At 40.8% G+C, this 12,059-nt stretch overlaps 1 protein-coding gene across 3 annotated transcripts in view; it reads left to right on the top strand.

The window, feature by feature from the left end:
- KCTD6 (potassium channel tetramerization domain containing 6) overlaps positions 1 to 12,059 on the top strand; it is a 43,400-nt gene that overhangs the window by 2,108 nt on the left and 29,233 nt on the right. For 2 of the 3 annotated variants that reach the window (XM_053720955.1, XM_053720953.1), the window contains exon 1: positions 4,264 to 4,398. The exons of the other annotated variant lie outside the window; for it this stretch is intronic. The gene's annotated coding sequence lies outside the window, so the exon portion shown is untranslated. Of the gene's footprint in view, positions 1 to 4,263; positions 4,399 to 12,059 lie in introns of those variants that run through there. 3 annotated transcript variants of the gene reach the window in all.

The raw sequence follows: 12,059 nt of genomic DNA, 5'->3' as shown, positions 1-12,059 counted from the left end.
AAGAGAGGGGCCAGCTGAATATTTTAGTGATGAAGAGAGGGGCCAGCTGAATATTTTAGTGATGAAGAGAGGGGCCAACTGAATATTTTAGTGATGAGAAGAGGGGCTAGCTGAATATTTTAGTGATGAAGAGAGGGGCCAACTGAATATTTTAGTGATGAGAAGAGGGGCCAGCTGAATATTTTAGTGATGAAGAGAGGGGCCAGCTGAATATTTTAGTGATGAAGAGAGGGGCCAGCTGAATATTTTAGTGATGAAGAGAGGGGCCAACTGAATATTTTAGTGATGAGGAGAGGGGCCAACTGAATATTTTAGTGATGAAGAGAGGGGCCAGCTGAATATTTTAGTGATGAGAAGAGGGGCCAGCTGAATATTTTAGTGATGAGGAGAGGGGCCAACTGAATATTTTAGTGATGAGAAGAGGGGCCAGCTGACACATTTGGTGATTTGAGTAGAGGCCATCTGAAAAGACACACTGAGATTGGTATATAAAATCTTTATTTATGTGTAATAAATCAACTTTGCAATATATTTTCATCATTTATTTTTCTCTCTTTTCATGAGATTTAGTTCTGAAAACTACAGACTTTCTAATTCTCAGAACTTAAAATGCACCCTGCTAATTTCTCTAGGCTAACCCTGCGACATAAGTTTCCCTAATTGGCTTTAAGTGATAACGGCAAAACAATGTACTAACAAAATGACGGGGGCTAGCCTTGTTGTCTGTAGACTCAAGCCTGGATTGACTCATTCAAATAAGGCAAAGCGTCGGTGGAGTTTGGCTTTTGAGAAACAACTGTAGCAAAGAAGGTGTTAATTTATTTTTAAATTGTTTAGAATTGGCTGATTTTATTCCATAGCAACACAACATATACTGTCCCTTTAATGAATTTGAGATATTGACCAGCTGCTGATATGAGAGAGGCCAGCATGGGGATTTAGTTAGAGGGAGAACGGCCATCTGGGGGATTTGAGGGGGTGCAGGAGTGACCAGCAGGTAAGAGTGGAAAAAACAGCAACTGGACTTAGTGAAAGAAAGAGATGTTATCAATGGTATTTAGTTAGGGGGGAAAGGGAAGCCAGGTAGATTATTAAGCAATGCTCATGGCATTATAGAAAAGGAAACCCAGCTGGGAGAGGCCTGTCCCAAGCATTGTCCATGGTGGATCAGAGAGACCAGCTGGATGATTTAGAGGGGGTGCATATGGCTGTTGGATATTCATGACTATGAAAGAAGCCAGCAGGGTGATAGTAGTAGTAGTCTAGTGACGGCGAGAGTGTCTTAGAAGGGGACATTGGGTAAAAGAGGCCAGCATGAAGGTTCTATAATGGGGATGGTAGCAGGGCCGTCTTTAATATTGACTGGACCCTGGGCGAATTTTTTTTTGCCCCCCCCCATGCAATTTCGCTCTCCACCCCAACATCCCAAAAAACAACTAAATCAATTTTTTTTTTTAGTTATTAGCCCAGCAGTGGATTATCCACTGCTGAACTAATCATTAAAAGAAATGAAATAAATTGCAATATGTGAAACTGTACATAAGCAGTACTAATAAGTAAATAAATATATACATTCCTCCACTGTGGATTAATTTAATATTCTTTTGAATGTGATTCTGGTGTGAGGTTAGCTGGTTAAAGAGATTTAGGGCAGCCAACAGGAGCAAAGCAAGGTAAAGACTGAGGAGGAAGCATGGAGGTGCAGTATAAGTTTACTGACTGGAACAGCAGAACTACTATGGGAAGCTGTAAAATCTGAGACAGAGAGAAAACAAAAACTATAAAAATAAACCTTCTTTGCTAGGAACAAGTTCCCTCTCACCTTGCACTAGACAATGCTGTATGGGGAGTGGTGTGTGTGCACTCACTTATTCTTCCCACTGACACCTTTCTACAAAGCACTGTTCCCCTAACAAACTTCAGTTAGTTGATCTTAGGGCCACAGCAGAAAGAGCAGGGCTAAGGGGACCAGCAGACTGGATGCTGTCTGTCCAAGGCTGCATGGATACAGTGTGAGATGAGTCACACAGCCTCAAGACTGAAGAGAGCAGTGTATGCAGCTGCACAGATGCTCAAATCCTCACGTGCCTGCCGCTCCAGCTTTCTGCTGCATTCGCCTACAGTCAGCCCTACCCAGAAACATTCCCACCACCAGAGCAGTTACCTGGTAACAGTGGTAACCCCAGTAGGACCTTTTATGATGCAGTGGGAATGGCTGGATGCCGAGTTAGGGCTTTGCATTCAGTGCTGCACAGTGCACATCTAAAAAAGGACATGGCAATAGCTTGGCATATCACATGACACCGGCACGGTCTGGCACAGTTTTAAAAAAAAAAAATATATATATATAAGCAGAGTACTTTTGACTGTGACAGTATTAGGACTGAATGTGTGTGTTCCCCATGTCAAATCAGCAGTCTGGTATGAACCTGGGCCCTGGGCAGCTGCCCCTTTTGCCCTGTGTTAAAGACGGTCCTGGATGGTAGAAAAAAAACAAAAAAAAAACAGAATTTTGAAAGGAAAACAAATAGCACAATGCTTTGGGGTTGTGTGAGAGGCCAGTTGAATGAATTAGTGACCGGTGAGAGAGGCCAAATGGATGATCTGGTGACCAGTGAGAGGCCAAATGGATGATTTTGGTGGCTAGTGAGAGGCCAGCTAGATGATTTGGTGACCAGTGAGAGAGACCAGCTGGATGATTTGGTGACCAGTGAGAGAGGCCAGCTGGATAATTTAGTGACCAGTGAGAGGCCAGCTGTATGATTTAGTGGCAGTGAGAGAGGCCAGCTGTATGATTTGGTGGCCAGTAAGAGAGGCCATCTGTATTATTTGGTGACCAATGAGAGAGACCAGCTGAATAATTTGGGGGCCAGTGACAGACGCCAGCTGGATAATTTAGTGACCAGTAAGAGAGAGGCCAGTTGAATTCTTTGGTGGGCAGTGAGAGAGGCCAACTGGATGATTTGGGGACCAGTGAGCTACCAGCTTGGTGATTTGGTAGCCAATTGAAGAGGCCAGCTGGATGATTTGGTGGCCAGTGAGAGGCCAGCTGGATGATTTGATGCCCAGTAAGAGAGGCCAGTTGGTTGACACAGTGACAAGTGTGGGAGGCCACCTGGATAATTTGCTGCTAGTTAAAGGCCAGCTGGATGATTTGGTTGATACTGATCAGTGAGAGAGTTCAGCTGTATGATTTGGAGACTAGTTTGATGCTTTGGTGGCCAGTGAGAGAGGCCAACTGGGTGATTTGGTAGCCAGTGAGAGTTAAGCTCAGTGATTTGGTAGCTGAGAGGCCTGCTGGATGATTTTGTGGCAAGTGAGATGCCAGCTGGATAGTTTGGTGGCCAGTGAGAGGCCAGCTGGATGATTTAGTGGCCAGTGAGAGGCCAGCTGGATGATGTGGTGGCTAGTGAGAGGACAGCTGGATGATTTTGTGGCCAGTGAGATGCCAGCTGGATGGTTTGGTGGCTAGTGAGAGGCCAGCTGGATGGTTTGGTGGCTAGTGAGAGGCCAGCTGGATGATTTGGTGGTTAGTGAGAGGACAGCTGGATGATTTGGTGACCAGTAAGAGAGACCAGCTGGATGATTGTGTGACCAGTGACAGAAGCAAGCTGATTAAATAAATGTTGGATGATCTGGTGCCAGTGCGATAAGGTAGCTGAGAACGTAAATGCTGGTTGATTTTGTTTCTAGTGAGAGGCCAGCTGGACGATTTTGTGGCTATTGAAAGAGGCAAGCTGGATGATTTGGTGACCAGTGAGAGAGGCCAGCTGGACGATGTTGTGGCTATTGAAAGAGGCAAACTGGATGATCTGGTGACCAATGGAAGAGGCCAGCTGGATAATTTGGTAGCCATTGAAAGAGGTCAGCTTGATGATTTGGTGCCCAGTGAGAGAGGCCAGCTGGACGATTTTGTGGCTATTGAAAAAGGCAAGCTGGATGATCTGGTGACCAATGAGAGAGGCCAGCTGGATAATTTGGTAGCCATTGAAAGAGGTCAGCTAGATGATTTGGTGCCCAGTGAGAGAGGCCAGCTGGACGATTTTGTGGCTATTGAAAAAGGCAAGCTGGATGATTTGGTGCCCAGTGAGAGAGGCCAGCTGGGAACGTAAAAGAACACAGAAGTGCACTTTAGTTGAAGACTGGAAGTGATGCAGCGTTAGGCAAAGAGGCCAGCAGCACTACGAGACAGTCCAGAAAGGAAAGAGGCCGGGCAAAGGGGAGGAGCCGCCGCCATTGCAGGCCACGGATTAGCTGTGTAGTGGCACAGCCCCCATGCTCAGAGGCAGCACACACTCTCGGGTGATTGACTGGATCACAAGTAGATTGAGATTCCCTGCACGGCCCATCCTTCAGGATCACAGAGATAGCAACGCGGACTACCTGCATACGCTTCAGGTGAGATCCGGGACGGTCCGCATACTGACCCCAGAGCAGCATTCTGTATAGACCCGGCGGGTGACCGAGTGAGGTACCCTAAATTTGTACTGACCCCATCACTGCACGAGCATTATCTTACCTTTTCTGTTAATGTAGGTTCACATAAAATCCCCTGATGCTCCTATACATTAAAGATCAGTCTTCCCCATGGCACTTGCTGACCCTATAGGCGGCAGAAGAGGCTTCCTTTAACCCTTTATGGCCCTATACTGTAGAGTAGCCATCTCTGTATCACATTCTATGGTTACCCCAGAATTTATAGTTTTTCTATCATTTACAGTGCAGGTTTGTCTGAAAAGTGTATCCATCCCATCGGCTTCCATGGAACCCTTATTAACCCTATAGGTACTAGACCAGGCTTCCCTAGAATCCATATTGATCTATTAGAAACCTTCCCTGTTATCTGCACTGACTCTTACTAGAGAAACTGTGCATACTGTACTGATAGGTGCCAGAAGAGCTTTTTATAAATTCTATAATGACCTCCAAGTTACCTTTAGTTTAAGTTCACTATTATGGTTTAAATTACATGCTTTATTTTATTAGATCAATTTATTTTAAAATGAACCAATTTCTCAGTACTATATCTTTAGTGCCTACATATTGCTGCTGGCAAGACAAATATTGTGCTCCTACAGCAGTGACGTGCAGTGACGTCAGAGGCTGGTGAGGCAGTGGCAGGATACGACTTCATTCTTTAGATATCCTTTGTTGAAGAGGCACAGATGAAGAGGCAGTTATTAGAGTATATGTGTGTATGCCTACTCCTGATTGGCTCATCTGGTTCATACTTTCCTGGAGTAGCACAGGAGATTACAGAGTCTGTAAATTTCCCAGCCTTTCTTGTAATCTTCGTACCAAACAGACTCATCTGGTGCCAATGTTGACCCAAAGGACGGTGCCAAAACAACCTTCACTAAAGTGTATTCTATTCTAATCATATAAACATTGTAGCAGGCTTCACTGCAAATCATATTCATTTCCGGAGATAGAGTTCTCAATCTATTTGTTCCTGATCATCTTTGCATGTTTTCTATACCAAACCCATTGGTACCATGCAGGCATCCCTTCATATAGGCTTTGGAGAGGTCAAAGCACCTTTTCCTGGAGCACATTTTAATCATGTTGGCACCAAAACAGCCTTCACTTGCCCATAGCAGCCTTCCTTGGATTGATTTGGGACCAAATTGTTAGCAGAGAGGGCCTCTTCGTAGTCTGTGCTAAGTTTATAATTATGGCCATATAAGTATGACCATGGGCATCGGGGGGGCAGTTGCCCCCCTGGAATTAGCCCTAGAGTAAAATGCAAGGCACACGTTTTCTGAAGAGAGAGTGCAATGTAATTTTTTTAAAGATGCACAGAAATATATAAAGTATGGTCCTAAGTTATTAAAGTAACAGAAACATTTCACGCATAATCAGAATGTGTAAAATCATTGCTAGATCAACATTTTTAAATGTATTAAAATACAAATGAGAGTGCAAAGCTTAAATGCAATAATACTGAAAGGATCCAATCTGAAATGTATAATAATAAATAAAATGCACAGTTTAAGTGTAACAAGACTCTCATGTTATGCAGCGATATATTGCACTGAGAGATCTCGCCGTGCTGGAGAGTTCCGCCCTTTTTCTTTTGAAAATTCAGTAAGTTCAGACAACACAGGCAAAATCAGCTTTATAAAATGCCGAAAAAAGGGGAAACAGTTTAATACACTAAAGCAGGTAAAATGGATCATTGGGAACAAATTAAAGGGGAGTAGATTTGTTTCTCAATTTTGTATGTTTATTTTATATATTTTTGCTGTGAGAAAGAGGCATGTTATTTCTACAGTCACAAATTCACTGTTTTAAGATCAACAAAACCGTAAATATGTGATATCTTCTAGATAGAAAAAAAAATGCCTAAAAATCTTACCAACACCTCTGGGAGAAAATGACATTGTAAATACTTTAATAGAATTAATTTACCAAAAAAATAATCATTACAGCCATGAATATGCAGCCTCACCCTACATAATTAAAAACAAATCCTTTTTTTCAGGACCTTTAGATTATAATGTATCTTAAAGGGACACTAAACCCAACATTATTCCAATTTACGTCTATTATCTAATTTGCTTCATTCTTTAGATATCCTTTGTTGAAGATATAGTAATGCACATGGGTGAGCCAATCATGCGAAGCATCTATGTGCAGCAACCAATCAGCAGCTACTGATGCTATCTAGATATGCTTTTCAGCAAAGGATATCAAGAGAATGAAGCACATTAGATCATAGAAGTAAATTAGAAAGTTGTTTAAAATCACATGCTCTTTCTGAATCATGAAAGAAAAAAACATGGGTTTCATGTCCCTTTAAGGGATATCAACCCCAATTTTTTTCTTTCATGAATCAGATACAGCATGCAATTTTATGCAATTTTCTAATACATCTATTATATTTTTTTCTAAGTTCTCTTAGTATCTTTATGTGAAAAGCAGGAATGTAAGCTTAGGAGCTGGCCGGTTTTTGGTTTAGAACCTGGGTAGCACTTGCTTGACTGGTGGCTGAATGTACCTGGTTACTACTCACCATGCTATGGGTTTTCATCATGGACCTGCAGCTCTCTTTAGAACAGGGGTCGACAAATCTGTTTAAAATTTAGGAGTCAGTAAGAATATTCAGAAGCCAGACAGTGGTATCTGTACATATATAGATATAAGTACAATGCCCCAAACGGTTAGGAGCCAGAGGTAAAATTCTAGAAGCCAGTGGCCCCCTGGCTACTGGGTTTGCCGAGCCCATGCTTTTGAAGCCTGTTGGTAAAACTCTGTAGCTTTATACTAGGCGGTGCCATCTTGGTACACCCATATGGTTGCATCCTGAGTAGTGTACTAAAACAGATCTATGATGTTGCTGGCATTTTTGATGAGCTCGCGCAATCACAAGCAGAAGACTTATAATTTAGCTTTTTTTTTTACTCAGTTTGAAAGTTGCATAACAAATATAAAAAAATAAAGCCTAGGAATAATATAGAGAAATGCAGCCACTGCAAAAACATAGAGCTTTGCATTGTGCACACGCAACAGAAGTGATAAAGCTTGTCAAGACCACCGATCTGTAAATGTGCGCCGCTACACGCATTTTAGCAGATCCCATTTGGCAGGAAATTTGACAAGCGCTGATTGGCTGTTGCATGCACAGTTCCTGTTTATTGGCAGCAGATGGCGCTCCACCGTAATTCCCCCACCTCCACTATCTTTTTTGCTTACACCTGGGGGGGTTCAAGGGGGGCGTGAAGAGGTTCACTGGGGGCTGATGCCCGCTACAGGGTACAAGAATATTTAAATTCCAAGATGGCAGCCAGTGTAATTCTGTAGAACGTCACTAACCAGAACTTTTGAAGGATTAAAATAAGCGAATAGCTTTGATGAAGAGATGCAGGCACCAGAGGAAACAAAAATCAATTTACTTCTATTATAAATGTTGCTTCTTTTTCTTGGTATTCTTTTTTGAAGTAGCAGCAATGCACTACTGGGAGCTAGCTGAACACATTGGTAAACCAATGACAAAAGTCATATATGTGCAGCCACCAATTAGCAACTATCTTCCCACTCCTGAGCCTACCTAGATATTATTTTTTAACAAAGGATACTAAGAGAACAAAGCAAATTAGACAATATAAATACATTGAAAATGTGTTTAACCCCTTCCTGCCGGTACTAATTTGTTAATAAAAAAAATTGAAATTACACGATTGTACATGCGATTATGTGATTTCAATGATGGGATCGGATCTGGGGGGAGTGTCTATGACGCTAGGCACTCCCTCCAGTCCGCGATCCCAGTTAGGAAGCCGTAGCTGCTTTAGTACAGCAGGACGGCATGGAACGTCCTAATGGCGTTAAGGGGTTAAAATAGTATGCTCTATCTTAATCTTGAAAGAAAAATGTTGGATCTCATCTACATTTAAGGTGCTAAAATAGGATAACCGCTTTGAAGAGAGTTGTACACACAAGAGGAAAAACAATAGCTTGTTGTAGTTGTGCCCAGCAGTTTAATATCCCTTTAACCAGAGGTGGGCAATTATCTGCCCTCCCAATGTTATGGAATACATCTCCCATAATGCTCTTTCAGCCATAATGCTAGCAAAAGCATCATGGGAGATGTAGTCCATAACATCTGGAAGGCCAATAGTTCCTTTAACTCTAGCCATACTGCTAACACAGTGTAGCCACTCGCCTGTCTTAGAGATGGCTAATCAGGAATATTCTAGAAGAAACACAATCTCATGGGCTATATGCTTTTGGTCTTCAACATTATGATTTTTTTATTGTTGCATTTGGAGTATTGTTTAATTTCTTTGACTGATACTTGTACTGAATTGAGTGGACTAAAATCATTTGCGCCATAAAAAAGCAAGAGATTTGTTTTATAAGAAGCTATGCCCAGCTTGTAGAGCAGCTGTCCAGTTTCCAATGGTCAGTGTACTGTATGAAACGGCTATTTAACCTGCAATAAACAATAAAAAAATGTTTTTTAAAGCAACTTTAATTTAATGGGACAGTTTGTATTCTGATGGTTTCCTTTGTTGAAGAAGCAGCAATGCACGTATGTGATGTAGCTAAACACGTCAGGTGAGCAATTGACAAGTCATAAGTGTGCAGTCACCAATCGGCAGCTAGCTAATATTAGTGCATTGTTACCCCCTGAGCCTAACTAGATATGTTTTTCAAGAAATGATACCAAGAGAAACAAAGCACGTCATATAATAGAAGTAAATGGGAAAGCTGTTTAAAATTGCATGCTCTATATCAGACAGCCTCAAACTTGGCCCTCCAGAGGTTTTGGAACTACATTTCCCATGATGCTCAGCCAGCGTTTCAGCTGGCTGAGCATCATGGGAAATGTAGTTCCAAAACCTCTCGAGGGCCAAGTTCATTATTTAGATAGAGCATGGCATTTTAAACAACTTTTCAATGTACTTTCATTAACAAAATGTGCATATTCATTTTATATTTAAACATTTTGAGTCACCAGCTCTTACTGAGCATGTGCAAGAATATGTGTGTTTGCATTTGTTAATGGCTGATGGCTGTCACATGGTACGTGTATGCATTTGTGACTGGCTGATGGCTGTCACATGGTACAGGGGGAGTGGAAAAAAAACATCACTTTTTAAAATTGTGAGAAAAAAAATCTACTAATTTGAAGTTCAGACTAAGTGCTATTGCAGTGTCTTGTTATCTTGCATTTGTTGATTATGCAAATCTGCTGTGTTGACTGGTACTTTAAAGGGACATGAAACTCAAAATTTTTGTTTCGTAATTCAGACAGAGCCTACAATTTTAAATATGTTTCCAATTGACTTATATTATCAAATTTTGCTTTGTTCTCATTTTTTTTTTAACATAAATCTGGATAGGCACACTAGGATTACTAGTGCTCATGCTAATGTATAACATTGTTGCAAAACTGCTGCCATATAGTGCTGCAGACACGTGCACACGCCTGAACTTGCCCTCCTGCTTTTTTAAAAAAAGGTTAACAAGAACACAATGGAAATTTGATAATAGAAGTGAATTGGAAATTTGTTTAACCTTTTAACGCTGTTAGGACGTTGTATTTAGTCTGAATTTTGCTGGGCTTTAGCGCCGAAGGACGGAATACAACGTCCTAACCGCTTGGGCTTCCCTGATGGGATCGCGGTCTTGAGGGCGTGCCTAGCATCATACGGAAACCCCCCTGATGCGATCCCATCATTGAAATCTCGTGATCACGTGCACGATCGCGAGATTTCAACTGTTCCGATGTAGACACGTTAACCCAGACACGAAAGGGTTAAAATTGTATATTCTGTCTGAATTATAAGACATTTTTGGGGTTTTATGTTCCTTTAACTGTTCCTAACATTTCCAATTCGTACAATAAGATCCGGAATGGGAACAATATTTTAGATGGACTTTAATTTATCCATTCTAATAAAGATACTCTATAACTTGGGTGACCATATTACTGCTTTAAAAAGGGGCACATATAAAAAAACATTTATTTGAATATCCCTGAAAACAGCCCTGACATATGTATTTTTTATGTGTCCATTTCTAAAGCGGCAATATGGTCATCCTATCTTTAAAGGGATATTCCAGCCAAAATTGGAAACCACATGGGTGCATTTCGGTATTAAACAGATGCAATTTTGTGATATATATGTATTAGCAAAAATGCTTCTAATAAAAGCTATAGCTGTTTCAAAAGTATATTTAAGTATGCACAGTGCAACAGCATTGTAAACAGAACACTTGTTCAGAGAGCCTAAGGTGCTTGTACCATCTGGTAATGACTCAATTTGTTAATGGCTGACATGATACAAGCCCCACTGATGATCTGAGAAGCTGTATTATTTTTAAAAAAATGCCAATACATGTATATTGCAAATATGTTTGTATTCAATGATGCAATAAATCTATGTGCTTTTATATTTTGACTGGAATGTCCCTTTAATTGTTGTGTAATATTTGCATTATAGCTCTATCTACTGCAATATTGAAAATGTTTCAATAAAAAATATTGTTTCCAGTTTCTTTAAACTCATTACGCCGGTTGTTACACTATCTCTATATTTTAGAGTATTAGAATAAAGATTTTATCTGTTTACCATTAAACTCAGATTTATTGTCTAAATTTTCTTTGTATTTCTGTTCTGTACATTTAACCACATTCATAGATCACATTTAAGGTTTTATATTGAAATATTTACATTATATTTGCTGACAGAATCCGTTTTAAAGGCCAAAAGGACAGTCTTTACATGAAGACAGACAATTCTCAGAAGGTTTATTTACAGGATAGATTTAAGAAGCATTTAGGAAATGTCCTCTTGATGTATATCTGGCAAAGAAACACCATTAAGAGAAAGTAACATTAAAAGGGAGAGTCTACTCCTGAATTTTTGTTTAAAAAGATAGATAATCGCTAAATGCCATGCAGAAATTTGGCTTTGAGGGCCCCTTTCTGGATATTATTAGCAAAATATATAAGGCTCCTGTGGCAAGGGTTTTGTCTGGCGGTTGCTTCTCGACCGATTTTAACCTACAAAGGGGCACCAGGCAGGGTTGCCCTTTATCGCCCCTGTTATTTAATTTGGCCCTTGAACCTCTCGCGCTTAAACTTAAACAAATTTTCCCGGGAATTGTCATGGGAGAGGTACCTCTCCACTTAGCATTATACGCAGACGATATGCTGCTGTTCGTGGACTCTCCGCAGATATATATCCCACGTATTCTTCGAGTAATATCTGATTTTGGTAGCTTCTCCGGATATAAAATAAACACCTCTAAATCGGAGATACTTTGGCTCCACAAAAACCAGAACTCTAGACACGCCTATCCTTTTACTGAGGCGACAGATGGCCTCACCTATTTGGGCATTCATCTTCATAGAGACCCAACAAAAATTTATGAACTAAATATCACAGAGAAATGTGCACAACTTTCTTCCCTTCTTTCCAATTGGGCCAATCTCCCTTTGGGACTATCGGGCCGCGTTAGTCTGATAAAGATGTCAATCTTACCCAAAATCCTATATCCGCTACTTATGCTGCCTTTTCTAATGACAAAAACAGATTTAAGTAGGC

Source organism: Bombina bombina, chromosome 7 (genome assembly GCF_027579735.1).
Source record: "Bombina bombina isolate aBomBom1 chromosome 7, aBomBom1.pri, whole genome shotgun sequence".
In the NCBI taxonomy this organism is placed as follows: Eukaryota; Metazoa; Chordata; class Amphibia; order Anura; family Bombinatoridae; genus Bombina; species Bombina bombina.
This window is presented reverse-complemented; position numbering and strand designations above follow the sequence as displayed.